This window comes from Camelus bactrianus, chromosome 6 (assembly GCF_048773025.1).
Source record: "Camelus bactrianus isolate YW-2024 breed Bactrian camel chromosome 6, ASM4877302v1, whole genome shotgun sequence".
In the NCBI taxonomy this organism is placed as follows: Eukaryota; Metazoa; Chordata; class Mammalia; order Artiodactyla; family Camelidae; genus Camelus; species Camelus bactrianus.
The window spans coordinates 77,017,778-77,037,398 of NC_133544.1; the positions used below are offsets into that span (position 1 = coordinate 77,017,778).

The 19,621-nt window shown below is 36.7% G+C and overlaps 1 protein-coding gene across 1 annotated transcript in view; it reads left to right on the top strand.

Annotated features, from left to right (window-relative positions):
* Positions 1–19,621, top strand: part of SEMA6D (semaphorin 6D) — a 517,967-nt gene that overhangs the window by 24,634 nt on the left and 473,712 nt on the right. The window lies entirely within an intron of this gene.

Consider the following 19,621-nt stretch of genomic DNA (forward strand, 5'->3'; position numbering starts at 1 on the left):
CATCAAGCCCTTAATGTGGAAAGGCTGGCAGTTCTTATTCCAGGATGAATGTTAGATTTTCATCCTGAATGAAAGAAAACTTGCTACACTCCCTTTCTTTAAAAAAGGGGGAATGGTATAAAGAACACAAGGTAACAAGTCTTTATTTGTAATAGGTGTCCTGTTTCTCCTAAGGTGCTAGACCTTTTCCCCCAGGATCTACCCTTTATATTTCAATGTAATTAGCTTCTTAAAGCCTATAGCATTTTCTTAAAATAATGGGAGATTTCACTGGCTTTTACTGTACACAGATTTTAGTGGAGTCCTGACTAGGTTTCAAATAATTATTCATGCAAGCCTGATTTGAATCTGGGGAACACGCAAAAGAAGGTGGCGTTACTGAAAGTAGTCATAAGTAAATAGAAGATGTTATATCACCTCCCTTTCTTTGAAGATGCAAGCCTTGATTTTTTTTTCTTTTAAGGATGGGCAGTTATGACCTGTTGATATTTCTTTGACCAAGTTGCTCTGTGCCCAAACCAGGATTGCTCTGTTATTTTAGAAGGCAGTCCTTTAAATGTCCAGCCATCTGGCAGTGTGAATTTGCAGAGAAAATGATAGGCCAGATAAACCTTTTATCAAAAATATAAAAGATCATTTAAAAATAACATATACTATATTGTTTCAATACAAGCAGGATAACAGAAGTGGATTATAATGTCAATGCCCTTATAAATTCTGATGATATTTTTAAAGGGCTATACTTCAATAAAAAATAAAAATAGAAAAGTAATACATATACATGATTAGAAAATTTAAATTGTATGCAAGTAAAAAATAAAATATAAATGCCTCACCAGTCCACCCTCTGTAGAGGTAACTACTATTGATTTTGTGTGTTTGTGATACCTGATGATGATGATAATAACAGTAACGTACGAGCATCCATCCATGACTCTTTCATCTATCAATTTGACAACAACTAAAATTTTCAGCTTGCTTAAAAAAATCACAGCATGCATATACTTGTACATCTGGTTGTTTTCACATACCTTTGTATCTTGAGTATATTTCCATTCTAATAATAATGGATTTACTTCATTCTCTATAATGGCTACATAATATTCCACCATAAAAATCCATCATAAATTATTCAATCAATGGGAACAATTTCTAAAGTTCCCTTACACAAAAAAATAAGAGTATATTTTCCTCACCTTGTTTTCAGCCCATAGGTATAATAATGTAGTATATTTCCAAGAATATATTTTGTTATTAAGGTACACATATATTCTTTAAATGTTTGATCTTAATTTGACAATCTTTTGAAATACATGTTGCCTAAGTATCTATTAGCATAAGTAGTAGTTATAGGAAATTTGAAAGTCAGAATTGGAAGTTTTTCTCAAGTCATATTTACAGAAGATATGGAATACAAATTTTATTTTTCTGTGGTGACCTTGAATCAGAGAGGAAAACATTGAGCCAAATTTACTTGTAATTACAATTTATATTATAACCTGACAGGCCAAGGAGGTAAGAGTAGGAAAAGGAGAAAAGGAACCAGTTGTTAAGTGAGTTTTATGTGCCAAGGATCAGGTTAGGTGTTAGCATGTACATTATTTTAATTAAGGGATTATTGTTACTGATTGTTTAATAATTAGCTTTCCTGAAGTTATTTCCAGCCACTATGAGTTGAATATTGTAGACAGCCTTTTTTTCCTTAAATGCACTCTCATCCCCAACAGTTCTGCCCCAATCTTGATGATAAAAACTAGAAAGGAGACAATATTAAGGCCAAGATGGACTGAGATTCTTTCTAACATCAACCGTAATCTGACACAGCTATAAAAGGTGCATAAAAATTAAGTCATTTACCCAAACCTACCAAACTAGCAAATTTTAATGTCAGTCTTGCAGGTGATTATGATTACCAGATACAAAGCTTAGGGAGAAAATTAGGACATATGCAAGGATAATTAAGAAACAGGCAAATTAAAACTTAAATGAGGACTTTCAATAATAGCAGTACATTTCTTCACTGACTGATACTCACATTATCTATTCTTTCATCACTTTGTTGTGTGTACCTATGAGAAGGCTTTGGAAAATTTCACTTAAGAAGATAAGAAAGAGGTTAATCAGCCTGACCTTTCTGCTTTCCAGATTGCTATTTTATCTCTGACAGTGACACCCTCACCTGTACTTCGGAGAGTGGGTGATTATGAGCTTGAAGTATTGAGCACAGTAAGGTTTCAAAAAATCATAGCTGTTGTTATGATGGTCACTGTTACTATAATTTTATTTTTGGCAATTCACTCATTTCTAACTTCCCTTAATAACAAAACTGTAAGTCTTTTCGTTTTCCATAATTCTATTTCCTTTTAAGTCTATACCATCTCTTAAGGTAACAGATTTCATATTTTTGCTGCCTGATATATAAAGTAGCATTTCCTTTCTTTTGACGTGTCTTAATGACATGACACTGCATTCTTTAATCTCTTTTTTTTCTGATAAATATATATTGACCATAGGGATACATCCATTCATGATCATACCGATGTCAAGGAGTAGTGGAAAGAGTATGGCATGAGATGTCAAGTAGATGTGGATTTTCTGAGTCTCTGCTGTTAGGTCAATAGCAATTTGGGGCTGTGAGGATTAGGTGAAATGACATATGGAATGCCTGTAACAGAGTGCTTGGCAGATAGTAGGTGGTGAGAAAATACTTTTCTGTCACAGCACCACCCCTTTTTTTACATTCTTCCTTTCTCTTCCCTCCTTTTGGCATCCCAGCGTAAGGGAGCCTGTGGTTCTAGAGCAGCACTGTCCAACAGAACTTTCTGCAGTGATGGGGATGTGTAGCCACTAGCCACATATAGCTATTTAAATTTAAATTTAACTTAATTAAAATTAATTTAAAATTTCACTTACTCATTTGCACTAACCACATTCCAAATGCTCAGTAGCCACAATGTTAGTGACTACACTTATTGGACAGCACAAAAATAGAACATTTCCCTTTTCTTAAAGTTCCATTGGACAGCATTGCTCTCAAACTATAGGCTATAAATGTGACTAGAGCAACTACAGAACTGAATTTTTAATTTTAATATATCTTAGTTCATTTTCATTTCAATTTAAATAGCCACAGGTTACCAGTGGCTACCACATTGAACAGCAAAGTTCTACAGTGTCACAAGCATTAGTCAGCAGCTTTGAAGATTTTAATTAACATTTTGAGATTTTTATGTGATGCCTGAGGAGTGGGTAGATTAATCTAGCAACTCCAAGTGTTGGTAGTGTATTTCTTCTTCTCTAGTATGACTGGGCTTAACTCAGTCCACATCTAATGTTCTTACATGCTTATCTGACCCTAATTTTTTAATTCAAAAACTTTTATATATCTCATTGGGCTTTACTGATCTCAGTTATTTTTAAACCTAGCTACAGAATCAGTAAAGGATTTGTTGTATTATAGCTAACCTTGTTCAGTGAATGACAGGGTTCAGAGAAAGTGTATGAAAAAGCGACAGTCTGTAGCAGGGGGTCTTAACCACAGAGATACAACATACTGATGAGCTCTGATCACTTCTGAGGTGTGTGGTGAGTAATTTGTTGCTATTAATAAAGTGTTAGCATTTTCAAATAATTCCCCTTTTATTTTAAGAAATTAAAACAGTCTTGATCGCTGGTATAATGATGTCGGTCTTACTCATTTACATCCTGTCTTGTTGTCTTGAATGGCAAAGAAATGTGGTGTGGAGTTAGGTCTGGCATATTGGTGGTTGCACCCGTACCTGAGTTCATGTATGAGACTGGGTCATTGGTCAGCGTGTCATCCTGTGTTACCATGGAGAAAACTGTTAAAAGCATTGTAAGGAAGGGGGAGGGTATAGCTCAAATGGTAGAGCACATGCCTAGCATGCATGAGGCCATGGGTTCAATTCCTAGTACCTCCTCTAAAAATAAATAAGTAAAACTACCCCCCCCCCAACAGCATTGTAAGGAATGTGATGTCAAGCAGTACATTATGCTGAAGCTTGGTCATGGGGACTGAACATTCCTCTCTCACTGCCTGAATCTTGTTTTTTTTTTAAAAATTATTTAGTAATTAGACTGTTCTAAGTATAAAAAGTCTGACTTAAATGAATGTGTTTTTAAGGTGAAGCAGGGTCAAGGATTCATCTTATTGACAGAAGAGAAAAGTGATGCAGTGAAAGAGGTATTAGAGGGGATTAGGAGAAAGTTGAGAGGCAGAGTCTGGAAGGCTTCACAAGCAAAGAGAAGTTTAAACATTTAATGGGAAAGGAAGAAAAGGTCATAGGAAGACATGTCTGAAGGTCAGAAAGTAATATAATATTGCTAATAGCATGCAGAATGATTATTTACCTGAATTCCCTGAATGTGTTTAGGTTTTTGTTTGTAGACTCTGAAGACATTTGTGTTTAGAATACACATAATGAGGGAATTTGACACCTGTTTTTGTCTAGTTCCTTTATTTTACTTATGGGCAGAACAGAATTGTTCTAGAAAAGATGACATGTTATACACTCTCACTGGATTCTGCAATCTTTCAGCCCAGATACAAATAGATGACCATCTACAAAGAAGTTTCATCTTGAGGAAAAGTGTAATCACTTCTAATTCATCTTGTTATTAAGGTTAACTGCATCAGAAGATTTATTTTTCTCAGGATGGAATCTGAGTTCGTTCTAGAAAATGGTAGATGGGCACAAAGACCATATCAGACCTTCTGACTGCTAGAGGAAGAGGAAAATCTGTCCGTTTAGCTTGTTCTTTCTTTGCTGACAGTTACATGGATTTATTTAAAAACCCATTAGGGAAGAGTGTGTTCTATCTGTAAGCAGTGGAAGCATGTGATCTGATGACTATTCTATAAACAGACCTAAGCTTCATTTTAGACAGGAATAGGTTTTCATTTATTTTGAGGCTAATTATAAATTGGAACGATAATCCTTTTGATGGACAATTCGATTGCATTTAAATTCAAATTAACATCTGTTGTTTATAGTTTGTATTGTACAATCTACCTGAATCTAAACAGAAGCTATTAAAGATCTGTGGCTAGAAAATCTTTGTTCTCTGAAGAGTTTAAAGGAAAAAAGAGCATTTTCTATATCCTCGTTATTGCAGCCAGATTTTAGTTGCCCTTGAAAATCAAGGATGCTTTCCTTTGTCCACAATGTATTAAAGGAGGTTGTGCATATATGCACAAATGCATTTTGCTACAAAGGGGGCTGTTGAAAATGTTCAACATTTTTAAATAATATGTGTTTTGAATGAATAGCACACTTTATACTACTTATATATTTTTATTCAGATACTGTCTTATTTAAGAATTTAGTTCATATATATTCATAATTGCATTTCACTCCATAGGTATATTAATTCTATTCATACATGAATTCATTTACAGCTGTACTTCATATATATGAACCACATATTCATAAATGGTAATATTTATCTACAGCTGGATGAATATTTACAGATAGATACACATGTACATATGTATATAATAAATCAGCACCTCAAAATTGCAAAACTGGAAATAATTAGCTACAGCGCATGATTTGGGGTATTTTGTTTTTCTTTAAATTCTCATTCACTTACAGATCACATGATAATAGTACAGCTATTATAAAAATTCACATGTTGCCCAGTGCGTGAAGAATGTCTGTGCTTTCACCTGAGAAGCATGTAAAGCACAGGAGCACAGAAGGGAAAAAACACTTAAGGATCACAATAGCATTGTGGGCGTAGACATATACAATCCACTTATAACTGTTACTTTTTAAATTACAGAATTATAGAATTGGCATGTCCCCCAAAAGTAATTAGACAATTTATAAAATGACAGGAAGTTCTTACAGCATAATACTCAGCCTAAAATTAGTCCTGACAACTAATTTACAACGTGGAAGAGGTAACCGATCCTGTCGAATGGTGGTTTTACTCTTAAAAATGATATCAGGATGATTTTCTTTATTATTTGAGAAGATTTAATGTGAAATCAGTATACACTTATTAAAAAATACAACAGATTTTGCATGAGCTTGAATAAGACTTCAGGTTCTTTGAATTATGTAACTATTTGCTAATTATTTGTTTGACAGGCTATGGTTTTAAAGCTTCAAAATATGTAAACAAATGTTGATCGTTAACAATCTTGAACTGAGACGAGTAAATGTGAGCTTTTATGAGGATCTTAGGAGGTGCACACAGTTCAGAGGTTCAGTGTTCCAAACCCCTTGAATCTTCCCTGTGCAGCATCTAATCTTCTCTTTAAATGTTAAAAGCTGCCTCATGCTCTCTAACAAGTCATCTCCCCAGAATTCTTCACGGTTAACAAAGACCCAAGCCCTGTCTTCGCATTTTTCTTCTATTGATGCCCAGCATGCTTTATGAAAGTTGGAATGAAGGGGTGAAGGCAGGGCTGGGGAACTGCCAGAAGAAGCTGACTAGCTGGCATATGGGACACATTGAACCACATTGCAAAGTAGCATGAACATGGCATTAACAATGACCCCTTGTACTGCTCTCAGTCTTGCAGGATCAGAAAATGATTTCTTAGCTCACCAAAATTGAATCTGTCTCTCAAGGAGAACTCAAGTTAACAAACAGTCAAAAACAAACATACATACACAAACACACATAATCCTGAGTAGTATGTTTAAAACCTGATTGCCAATTTGTTACTTCCTAAAAGAAAATATAACTTTTACACATACCAGAATATTCTTAATAGCATAACCAGAATATATTCTCTTGCAAGCCAATTTAAGAGGAAGTCAACTCATAATCAGAAATTTGCTTAAGAAGATGAAATTGAAGAAAAGACTGATTGTTAAAAAGTGTCTCTTAAGGAAAAAATATACAAGACGCATGAAAAACAAAGAGCCAGTTCCTTAATTGTCAAAGAGTTTGCACAAATCATTAAGAAAAAACTAATGTCAATTTTTAAAATGGGCAAAAGATAAATATCTAACAAATAGAAACAATTCACAGAAAAGTACAGATGACCAGTAAACATATAAAAATGATAAACATCACACACAATTAAACAAATGAAAATTAAAATAAGATACAATTTTTATCCTGTGAGTTTAGCAAAAATTTGAAAATCCAATGATACTTAGCTTTGGTAAGGATGTGAGGAAAGAAGCCATCTCAGACAAGATGAATAGAGTCAGAAACTAGTGCAACATTTCTGAAAGCATTATTAATCAAAAATTTCAATTTATAGATAACCTTTGAACCAGCAACTTCACAGCTCAGGATTTACCCTAATAATACACTTGCAAAAGGATGCTAAGATATGTGAATGGGATGTACCTTGGAATAGCAAACAATATTCCAGAAAACAATATTCCCCTTCAACAGGGCACTGCCAATGAATTAAGTTAATATGTTGAACAGAGTACCCTGCATCAGTGAAAAGAATATGTTAGACTTATTGATGATGATGTAGAAAGAGCTTTAAGATGTATTATTAAGTGATACACAAAGTAGGCATTGCATGCTCTCTTTTGTGTGAGCAGTGATCATGTGTATTTTTCTAGGAGAATACAAATAAAACTAGGTGGTGGGAGATATTTAGCCTTCATTTTATACTTTTCTGTGCTATTTAAAAGTTTCATATCATTTGCCTAGATTTCATTTAATTACAATCTAATATTTATTTAAATAGGCATATATATATATATGCATATGTATACATGTATGTATATATATATGGATACACATACAGGCACACTTTTGTAAAGTAATATTTAACCAAATAACTGGAAAAGATCTCTCCCTATAAAAATGCCACAACCCGAAGTCTATTAGCTGCATTTTTTTTTCTGGTCACTCCCTGAATAGTCACTGACTTTACCACATTCAAAGTGTTCTTCTTTTACTATTTTCTTGCTATGAGGCTTTGGGCAAATTAATTAATCTTTCTGAGTTTCTAGGTTGTTTTTATTGTTGTTTATTCTAGGTAGCATGAGAGAAGTTCCTTTGTCAAGGATATGTTGTAAGGATTACATAATAAAACTGCTATACACGGAGTTCAGTGCCTGGAATCTAAAGGACTTGCCATAAATATTAGTTATTTTTCACTCATCCAGTGCTTTTGGGTTTTCTTCTCCACAATGTCCCTTCTTCCCTCCTTCACTACATCTTCTACCACCTCTAGCTTTGCTCTGGGACCCAGAGTTAAAGTACTTTAGTCAACCATATTATGGACCAAATGTACTCTTCTGAGGTGGCTTGAGAATCTAACCACCATCTATAAAAACTGTTTCCAGAAAGTGACTCACAAATTAAGTTTTGGAACACAATCCTTTGAAAATTGGAGGGCTCCTGGACTGTGACTAACAGCATCAAACAAAGATGCATTCTTTCTCCATTTTGCTTATTATCTACAACTCAGTCATGCTTTTCACTGCCTCCAAAGAGTGTGATTGAGCTTTTGATAAAACTCTTTCAATTTAAACACTGTGATAGCCAAAGCAAAATGTTCATGGAGATTATGCTTTGCTTTCAACATAGGGAACTGGCAATGTAAATTTACTGAGCACTTGCTATGAGTCAGGCACTGTGTCAATTGTTTGATATGTGTTATCTCATTTAATCTTCACAATAACCCTGTGAGGCTATTGTAGTGATTACGCTTACCATCTTCTAAAACAGGAAATACCCCCAGAGACATTAAGCAACATGGACAAGGTCATGTAGCTTTTAAGTGGCAGAATTAAAGTTCATATCCAGATCCATCTGGTGCCAAAGCTCATGCTTCTCCTGGTAGTTGCTAACTGAAGTTTGCCACTTCAAAGATTTTTGCATCTTATTTCCAAGAATGTTCTTTATTGTTATTTTTGTATGTGTCAGCATTGGCATTACAACATTTGACCCACAGCTGGTCCTCCTATACAACTCTAAACTTGCTATTTAAAGAAGTAAAGCCTTTTTGACCTTGGTAAAATAATTTCTCAATCATTATCTTATAGAATACTTTTTTGGTTGGCAGGAGGCATTACTGTTTGGATGATTGCCCATCCTAAAGGATCTGGAATCAGTAGTGGCTTTTCTATAAGTATACTGTGTCAAGATGCTCACTACTCCTCTCCACAGCTGCCAGAGGTGGACCATGACTTGAAGACTCCTACCCATTCACAAAAGCATATTCGCTAAGATTCCATGAGGAGGCTGGAGGCCTCAAGGTCAAGGTCATAAGTGCTATTGCTCTAGCATTGCTAAATTCAAGATTTTCAGAAACATCATATAGGATGCTTAAGAATGTGTTCTTTTTTTTTAATTGCACTTTTCTCTTTGACTTTGGTTACCTCCCCCATCTTGTACTATGCCTGGGTTTGTAACTGTTCCCTTCAGCATTAGTCCTGCACACAAATGTGAAGTGTCCAGTTGAATTTTTATGCTACTTCCATTCTGTATTACCTGTGAGAATCTGCCAGTCATTTTTCAAGTGCAAGAAACCTACCAGGCTTTTTTTTTAGGCTGCCCACATTCCTTTCAGTATTGTGTTCTGCCATTGGGGCCAGATAAAGTTAATCCTGTGTTTTATTAAATCAATTAGCTACTGCTGCATGACAAATCACCCCAAAAAGTAGGGCCTGAAAACAATATCCATTTACTTTGCTCATGATTGTACAAGTCAGCAATGTAAGCTGGGATCCACTGCATACTTTTGCTTGCCTTGGCTAGAATTCCTTATGAATTTTTTTCATATTCTTTATGAATTCTTTATGAATTTATGTGGGCCAGCTTTACTGATCTTGGCTGGGCTCTCACACGTCTGAGGCCCTGGTTGAGACAAATGGTCTAACTTGACTCTGATCCACATGGTATCTCATCCTCCAGCAGCTTAGGCTGCTTATTCGCATGGCAGCTGGGCAGTGTTCCAGGAGAACCAGTGGATGCAGGCAAGGTCTCTTAAGGCCTAGGCTCAGAACTGGCATTCTGGTATCTCTGCCAGATTTTACTGTACAAAGCGAGTTGCAAGGCCACACCAGATACACGAAGTGAGGGAAACAGTCCACCCCTTAAAGGGAAGAGCTGCAAAGTCACATTGCAAATGATGTGGATGCAGGAAGGGGTGGAGAATCAGGGTCCTTTCAGTAAATAATCATCCAAAAGTTCCTTCTTTTTGCTCGTGTCTACCTGTCAACAAAGTAATTTTTAGCTCTTGGCTAATCTGTGCCCAGGTGCTGTCCTGGGGAGCTAGCTAACTGAGTGACGAGTACACCGTGGTTTATTCATGATGTTTAAAACATACACAGTGAAAGAGCTTGTGATTAGAGTAGTTACCACAAGCTGATGTTCTCAGTGGAAAGGCTGTAGCTGTAAGCTCTTCTCATCTGCCCAGGACCCAGGCTGACTACTTGGGTTGTGTGAAATCCGTGCCAGAAGAGTTTGGAGTCCCGAGTTAGGTATAAGGGGATGGGCTCCCCAAGGGGCTGTAATAGGATGGGCAGTTTCTCAACTATCTGATGAGAAACAAGACAACTTGTCATTCTCTTTTCATAAGGCTTTTTCTCAACTCTCACTGCTGCCAATAATTAAAGCTGTCTCAGAAATCAGGTCTTTCTGGTCTTTCACAAGTGTTTGCTAACTACTATGCTACCTTGACTAGACAGGGAAATAACTTGATGCAGGTAAAGTATGTCTCCAGAAAATCATAAGGCAGCATCAGCAAACTTTTGTTCCACATAATATTACTCCTCTTGGAAAATGGATCCTGAGATAAGATAGTTTTAATCAACACTTCTTATCAAATTAATAGTTAATACATATATTGAATAACCACAATGCATGTTAGTATACTGAAGTACTTGGAAAAATCTGCCCTTAAGAAACGTAGCTACCTAGTGGGCTAGTTTTTCTTGTGTGTCTTTCCGCACCACTCCATTTTCCACCCCTGTGTGCCCTACTCTGAATCCCCTGGAGGCTGACCCTGTGAAAAGACTCACCCAGGCTTTGTGCCAACTGACCTTCTGTAGGGTTTGGTCAATAGAACACACCTATAGAAGATAAAAAGGGCAAGAGGAGAATGGATTTTTCTTCCCAGCATCTTTTGCTTTGGTGTCAGTCCTCCGGCAATGGCTGGCTTGCTCTGTGACTACAGATCTCATGGGGCAGGTTCTCCCCATGACTCCCTGTTTCTGCCCCAGGCTTCCCTGTTGTTGCCACTACCTGAGTGCTTCTGCATCCCTTGATTATTTCCTTAACCCTGCCTGTACTTCCTTAAGCAATCCCTTCATTAAAGTCTGTTCCTTGGGGTTCTTAGCTTGGGGGGGTCTAAGGATCCCACTGACATATACAGATAGAACATGAGATTGATGAACTTGGATTGGAAGAAAGTAAACTCTGAACATGCTTAGTAAAAAAAAATTACTCCTTTATTTTCACTAACCCCTAAAAGAAATTTAGCATTTCTCTCAGCTACGAATGTAAGCAAAAGGCGTTAGCAGCACATTTGGCTTTTTCATCAACAGATATCACAGGTATTTTTATGTTGCATTGTAGGTTTTGTTGATATCTTGACATAGTATTTATCATGATTACTACTTTGAAACTATGTTAGTTATGAGATCTGATGCTAGGTCATGTTATTTAAATGGGTTAGTAAAGAAGTGTATTTATTCCTATACTAAAGTTTGTTTTTAAGAATATTTTGTTAACTAAATTTTAATGTAGTTGGAGTCCTTTTGTAATATTTATGTATTTTATTGTATGTATTTTCTGAAATGAGGTTCATAGGCTTCATCAGACTCCCAAAGAGTTTCAGCAAACACACACACACACACACACACACACACAGACGAGACTGAGAACTCCTGAACCATCTGAGTGAATTATATTTCCTGCAGGGCTATGACTGATATAACAGGAGACGAGCTTCCCAATTTATTTGACCAGAGAACCCATTTTTCATGTTCATGGATTACTATTTCATGGAACTAGTCTTTCACAAAGCACACTTAGGAAAAGATGTCCTATGGGGATGACCCATCATATAATATTTCCAGAAATAGGAGCAATCCGTCATGAAGACATCTGGTCAGAAAGAGACTGTTGCCCCTCAAGTCCCACTGGGTACAGGATTCGGGCTTCTCAGACTTCCTCTGCCACTTGTCCTTTGCCCCAGCCTGTTTCCTTTCCACATGCCATGTATTTCCCTCGTAGGTTCACACTCTTGCCTCTTATCTCCTTCCCCTTTATAGTCTGTGCTTGAACGCCTCTCGCACGTTCTAAACCCTGTTTCACAAACCCTCCGTTTTCACTGCTGTGGTGAGAACACACTGATGAATCACAGTATTGGCTACAGCCAAACACACCCAAAACAAAGTGACCCAATAGCACTAGGAAGGCTCAATATTCATTTCAACCTGGAACAAATGTGATAGTGACTGTGCCTTTGCCACTGAAAACGTCCTGTCAGGATAGTCAGTCTCACATATTTTTTCTTTATCTCTGGTTCCCTACTAATTAACCACGAAGAACTAGAGGTGACCACTACTGTGATATTACAAATGCACCGTCTCCTCCATTAACTCTGTGCTTTGAGAACGTTTCCCTTCTATTTATTTTAGTATTCTCAGGTTCTAATACCAGAAGTTCAATTATGCTTATTGCATGAATAAATGAGATGCAAATTGAAGTCAGGGCAAGGAGGGTTTGCTTTGTCAACAGATTTAGTGACTAAAAAACCATACCAAAGGAACTTTAAGGACAGCATTCATATTTTATTCATCATTAGACACACTAAGGACCATATGCATAGTGTTGAATGCTTACTGATTGGATCATGATCCCAGGTTCCATCTGTATTTCTCAGAGGCAGAGCCACAGTTAACACATTTACCCTTTAGAAGGTTAACTATGATGCTGACCATTCTCCCTGAATATTTTGTTTCTTTGCAGGTATTTACAAAATCTTTTTTTTTCACCGTTGAGTAAAGGTAGATTTATTTAGAAAGATACATACTGCATAGAGTGTAAGGCAAGAGAAAGACAAGGAAAGAGGTGTGGGAATTGGGTGCTCAGGTTAAAGTAAAAGTAGGTACACACTCCGTAGACAGAGTGCGGGCTGTCTCCAAAAGGGAGAGAGAGTGCTACAAAATCTTTACAAGGGTTGTGATCTTCTGCAATTTTTTTGGACCCATGTAGATCAATGCTAAAATCTTTCTATGCCAAGACTAAGCTTCCAAATAATAATACTTTGTTATCTTCTTTAAGAAATAGAGAAAAAACATTTGTATTTATCATTTAAATTACATATATGTAATATATCATAATGTTTAAATATACAAATAGTATATTACATATCAATATTACAGTGTTTTCCTTCTTGGCTAACCATCCACATTCATTTCCCCCACTCCCCCTTTTTAACTAAACTTTTTGTTTGAAATATGGAAAATTCTATTTTTAAAATTATCTTACTAAAGTACTTAGAATCATATGTAATATTTTAATTTGTGAATTACTGGTCTTTTACTGTTAATTTTCCTACCACACTTACCCTTGGAGGGATATTTTCTACTTTTTATCTGTTCTCTCTATTTTATGTCTATAACTTTTTCTATGAAAGATATTTATAGTGTCTTTTCCCCCAGGGCTCTTTAAGAGCCTTACTGAAGTTTGAGTTCTCTCCAAGTTTTCTCCCTTTGATTTTTTTTTTTTTTTTTTTTTGTCACCTGTGGCAGCATTCTTTAAGGATTTTTTCCCCTGAAGCCGGTAGAACGCTTCACATGACCCATTTTCTGACATTAAGCTTGCGTGTTGTCGTCTCCTGTAGATGGTTCCTTCAGCTTTAAAGGGAGATGGTAAAAATTGCCATCTTGTATGTGCACTCTAACCATTGATAAATAAAATGATAATGCACCTCTGTCTTGCTTTTTCTGGTGGTCACTAACCTTACTGCGAAGCCCAAACTCCATCTGGTAGGTAAAACTCTAAATATCTAGGAAGATGATGTTATCCTGCAAAATATAATTCTGAGATTTACAATGGTACATGTATTTGTTTGAACCACTCTTTTTATATCTCCAGCTATATTTTGCTACCCTATTCTCTCTCTACCTTTTAAAATAATATCTATAATAATTTATGAACCTCAGCAATAACTGAGAAACTTTTTTTATATTTGCTATAAGACTTTGTTTAAAATGCCAGAGTATTTTAATTCTGGACAACTTCAGTGTCTACAGTAGAAAAGATGGACTGTTATTTGTTGTTAAATTTCTTTTGCTTCATCTCTTATCCTAACGCTGACTTCAAGGACCAGGTTGAATGTCATCTCCTTGGTGAATCCATGCTTACACTTTTCCCATCAGAATTAATTATTTCCTCCTCTGTGCTACAGATTTAATCATAATAATATTAATTATTAATATATCATAATGATAATAATTGCCTTCATGGGCATTTAATGTTTTTCAGGCACTGTGTGCTAAGTACTTTCCATATACTAGCTAACTTTTAACAAAAATACTGTGATTAAGTATTATTATTGTCTCCATTTTACACATAAGGAAACTGAAGCACAGATACATTGTGCAAATGAAATTTGATCTCAGATTGTTTTAACCTCAAACCCTTCGTAGCCACTCAGGACTGTTATCTCAAAAGAAAGGTTGTGGCTTACCAGTTTTTTCCCAGACACCAAAATTCTTGTCACATGGTAGATGCTCGATGAATATTTGTTGAATAAATTTAGAGCTTTAGGTGATGCATCTCCAAGTTGAGGAATGTGAAAAATTGCCTGCAAACCACCAAAAGCTAAGGGAGAGGCATAGAACAGATTTTTCTCTCACAGCCCCCAGAAGGAACGAACCCTGCTGAGACCCAGATCTCAGATTCTTAGCCTTCAGACTGTAAGACAATGATTTCTGTTGTTTAAGGCACCCAGTGTGTGGTACTTTGTTATGGCAGTCCCAGGAAGCAAATGCAGTTATCTATCCAGATTTGCCCATCTCACTGTCTAAAGCATAGATGAAATCCAGAAATAAATGAGGAAAGTATCCAAGTAGCCACAACAGGTATCATAGACCAAAACACAAATATTTTGCTACCTGTACACCCTCACTCAGAGCCTGTTCATTCCTTTTTAACTTACAGTTGTATCAACTGTCTTTCTGTTTTTCAAATCCACAGCTGCAACAGATGATTCAAGGTGCCTAAGGAGTATCCACATAGACTTTTATAGTGGAAAGTAGCAATATACACTGGTAAGATAGCAAGGGAGGAGTCAGAGAACCCAGGAGTAACAAACAGTGTGTATAGTATACTGAGGAACACTGGTGCTTGTAAAAAAACCACACGATGAACAGGATGAGCAGGGCCTGGCGCATCGTCCATACATTCCCCTTGTCTCTAACTCCCCAGAATGCATTCCTTCATCCCATTCCATATTTTTGCTTTAGTTTGCATCAGGTATTCTGTTGCCTTATTTTCCGGTTTCATTTCTTGGCTCAGCTATGCTCTCCATTCTGAATTTTTAACCTAAGTCCATTGGTTTAATATGTGTTCTATACTCATTCAAGTTTTCTTCCAACCCCCACCCTCCTTCCAGCCAAAGGAAATAGGACTCATTTATTAAAATGTCCATGACCACTAAAAGCAGCATGAAGCTCATTAGAGTTGGCGTAGACATCCCGGAACCCAGGATTAGCTTTAAGGGCATCGTTGTATTTCACAAAATACTATATGAGTATCACAGTGACCCTGGGCCATAAAAAATATTTAAAAGATTGCTACATGTATAATAATACAGCTTAGAAAGCTTCTGCTTTTGTGGTATAAATCATTAAAAGTTCAATTGCCTTAAAGTCATGATGGTTTAAATTAACTTCTTATGGGTCCTGGGGAGCTGTTTCTCCCTCTCTCTGTTTTGTGTTCTCTCTCTCTCTGTTTCTTTTCCCCCATCCTTTCTGCCTCACCCACTTCCTCTCCCCCTTCTTTGTAATACACACACACACACGCACACACCTCCTTTAAAGATGTGGGGCCAGCAGAACACGTGTACAGGACTGGAATGAGGCTTACCTGCCCTCAAAGAAAGCCCACATTCACCTGATTGCCATTTAGTACTATCCAGGCTTTTTATAAGCTACAATATGTATGGTGGGTAGTATTGTGTGAGCAAATCTTCCTGTGGCAGGAATTGTGTGTAATCTACTCTGAACAAAGCAAAACAAAATGCATGCTGTAATGAAGTCACTGAGTTGACATTATTTTAAATAAATTGAATCCACTCTATTTTTTATAAAGCTCTTTGTTACTTCAGCTGGCTGAAACATACTGGCAGCCTGCAAATGTGCCCGTGGATTAGCTGTTTACTGTAAAGAGCATTGGTTTAATACTGGGAGAAACCTCGATTCCTCCTGGCCCTTGTGCTTTTGACCTGGGTAAGTCCACTGCCTACTCTTTGCCTCAGGTTCATCGATGAGGATAACAAACTGTTGTCACAGATGCTTATGCAGATCAGATAAGATGATATGTGATGGTACTTTCCTTGACAGCACCAATAAACCTTGATAAATGTTTATTTTCTTTGTTTTATCTGAATCAGTTTCTTTTTTTAATTGAAGTGTAGTCACTTTAAAATGTGTCAGTTTCTGGTGTACAGCATAATAGCTCAGTCATGCATATATTCGTTTTCATATTTTTCATTATAAGCTACTACAAGATATTGAATATAGTTCTCTGTGCTATACAGTATAAACTTGTTTATCTATTTTATATGTAGTAGTGTCTGCAAATCTCGCACTCCCAGTTTATCCCTTCCTACACCCGCTCCCCCCAAAACAGTAAGTTTGTTTTGTATGTCTATAAGTCTGTTTCTGTTTTGTAAAAAAGTTCATTTGTCTTTTTGTAAATTCCACATATAAGTGATATCATATGGTATTTTTCTTTCTCTTTCTGGCTTACTTCACTTAGAATGACAATCTCCAGGTCTTTCCATGCAAATGGCATTATTTTATTATCATTTAAGGCTGAGTAGTATTCCAGATATAAATATACCACAACTTAGTTATCCAGTCTTCTGTCAATGAACATTTAGGTTGTTTCCATGTCTTGGCTATTGTAAATAGTGCTGCTATGAGCATTGAGGTAAATGTGTCTTTTCAAATTAAGGTTCCCTCTGGATGCATGCCCAGGAGTGTGATTGCAGGGTCATATGGTAGGTCTGGTTTTAGTCTTTTGAGGAATCTCCATACTGTTCCGTAACAGCTGCAGCAAACTACATTCCCACCAACAGTGTAGGAGGGTTCCTTTTATCCACAGCCTCTCCAGCATTTATTGTTTGTGGACTTTTGAATGCTGGACATTCTGACTGGTGTGAGGTGATACCTCATTGTAGTTTTGATTTGCATTTCTCTGATAATTAGCACTTGAGCATTTTTTCATGTGCCTATTGGTCATTTGTATGTCTTCACTGGAGAATTGCTTATTTAGGTGTTCTGCCAATTTTTGGATTGGGTTGTTTGTTTTTTTATTATGAAGTTGTATGAGCTGTTTATATATTCTGGATATCAATCCCTTGTCAGTTGAATCATTTGCAAATATTTTCACCCATTCTGTAGGTTGTCTTTTCATTTTGCTTATGGTTTCCTTTACTATGCAAAAGCTTATAAGTTTAATTAGGTCCCATTTGTTTATTTTTGCTTTTATTCCTATTGCTTGGGTAGATTGCCCTAAGAGAACATTGCTAAGATTTATGTGAATCAATTTCTGATTGAAATCACTAATATGTAGAAAGAAACAAAGATTGAGGCCCACCTTTACCTTTAGGTTCTTCTGATGTAGCCTCTTCCTTTCTTTGTTAAGGGCTTTGACACTTTTGAGTTGTCAGATGAATTAATTCTCACCTTGGAAGGCTGAGTCCAAGACCACCTTGGGAATGAAATGCAAACAGATGGAGTTTCAGTGAGGAAGCTTAAGGGAAGGACTGAAATGAAGATAAAGGAGAGGCAGCCGATTGGCTAGAACAAATCCTGGCAGCTTGAGTTCAGTGGGCCAGAGGCCAGGTCTCTGTTGAGAGTCCAAGGGAATCTCTCAGTGCAAAGTTGAAGAAAGGGGCAAACTATTTCCTTCAGAGTTTTGCCTAGTGATGAATAAATAACTATGAATAAATAACTCTCATATTCATTACAGCTCCTAACAAATTGACTTACATATGGCAGGCTCTCAGTAAGTGTTTCATGAATGGATGATTTATTCAGTTAATTACTGAATATTAAATTGGAAGAGGCCTGAGAAATCATATAATCCCAAACTGTCACGTTGGAACTGGCAAACTAAAGCCCAGAGACTGTCTCACTTACGAGCATACTCAGGAGATAAGGACCCAGATCTACTGACTCCAAGACCAAGGCCCAACACTGTAGCACAGACCTTTATTTCAAACTAGAATCACAAAGTACACTGGGACCAAAGATCTACGTATATTCTATTTAAAACCACCCCAAACCATCAGATTCTGTTTCTTTGTTTTAAGGGCTCAGAAACTCTGGATACCCTGTGGCAGGCTTTGCATTCAGATTTCTCCATGTGGTCCTCTTGAAGCTGAAAAAAAAAATGGAGATGATTATGGGTACATATGGAGATATTGATGAGGGTCAGTAATTGTGCTCCAGGAGGCCTTGTGCTGTACCGCTGGTGAGGGAATTGGCTCAGTCTGTCACAAGCGGTCTTGTTTCTCTGTCGTTTTCCTGCTGTCCTTGTCCAGACTCCACACTTCATTTCTGCTGCATAGGCTTGGTAACAGCTTTTGGCTAATCAAATTCTACCCACCAGCTACAGTCATTTCTGCTGGTGATGCTCCCCTTCCCGGACTCTTCCAGGCATATTGGTCTCCCTCTCCGCTGCACCCTTAAAGCCTTTGCCGTTTGACCATCCTTCATTTTTCGTTGTCTCGTGTGTGGCCCACAATATGCTGTACATTTCTATCTTTGTAAGACTGATGACATATTGAATGTTTATTGGGTGAATGTTTGGGTGAATGTTTGGTCAAAGTCCACTTGGATTAGAGTTGCTAGATAAGATACAAAATGCTCAGTTAAAATTGAGTTTCAGGTAAACGATGAGAAACTTTTTAGTGTGTCATTTCCAAATAGTGCACAAAACTTACTTATATTTAAAAAAGCATTGTTTATCTGAAATTCAGATTTAACTGTGTGTCCTATATTTTTATTTGCTAATTCTGGTAACTCCAGCTTGGTTATATTTTTCCTTCAGATCTCAAAGAAATTCTCCTTTGGTATAAAGCATATTTGGGGATTAAACAGCCGACTTTTATCTTTTAACCCTTAAATCACAGGGCTACAAGATCCCTTGACTTATCTGCTCCAGCTTTTGCTGTTTAATCCTCACACTCTTATTTAATGAAATTTATTGTAACACATATTTTCTTCTTATACAGAATCTGATATATGCAAAATTGTGTATCTTGGACTGAAATTCACAATAAGTTTTACTAATCCTGGGCTTCTATGGTTACATTTAAGAACAATTAGCATGTAATATTTAAACTAAAGAAAACCCCACTGCCAACAATCGACATAGAAGTGCATAAATACCAGCGAGAGTAAAGCTTTGCCTGCGGTGC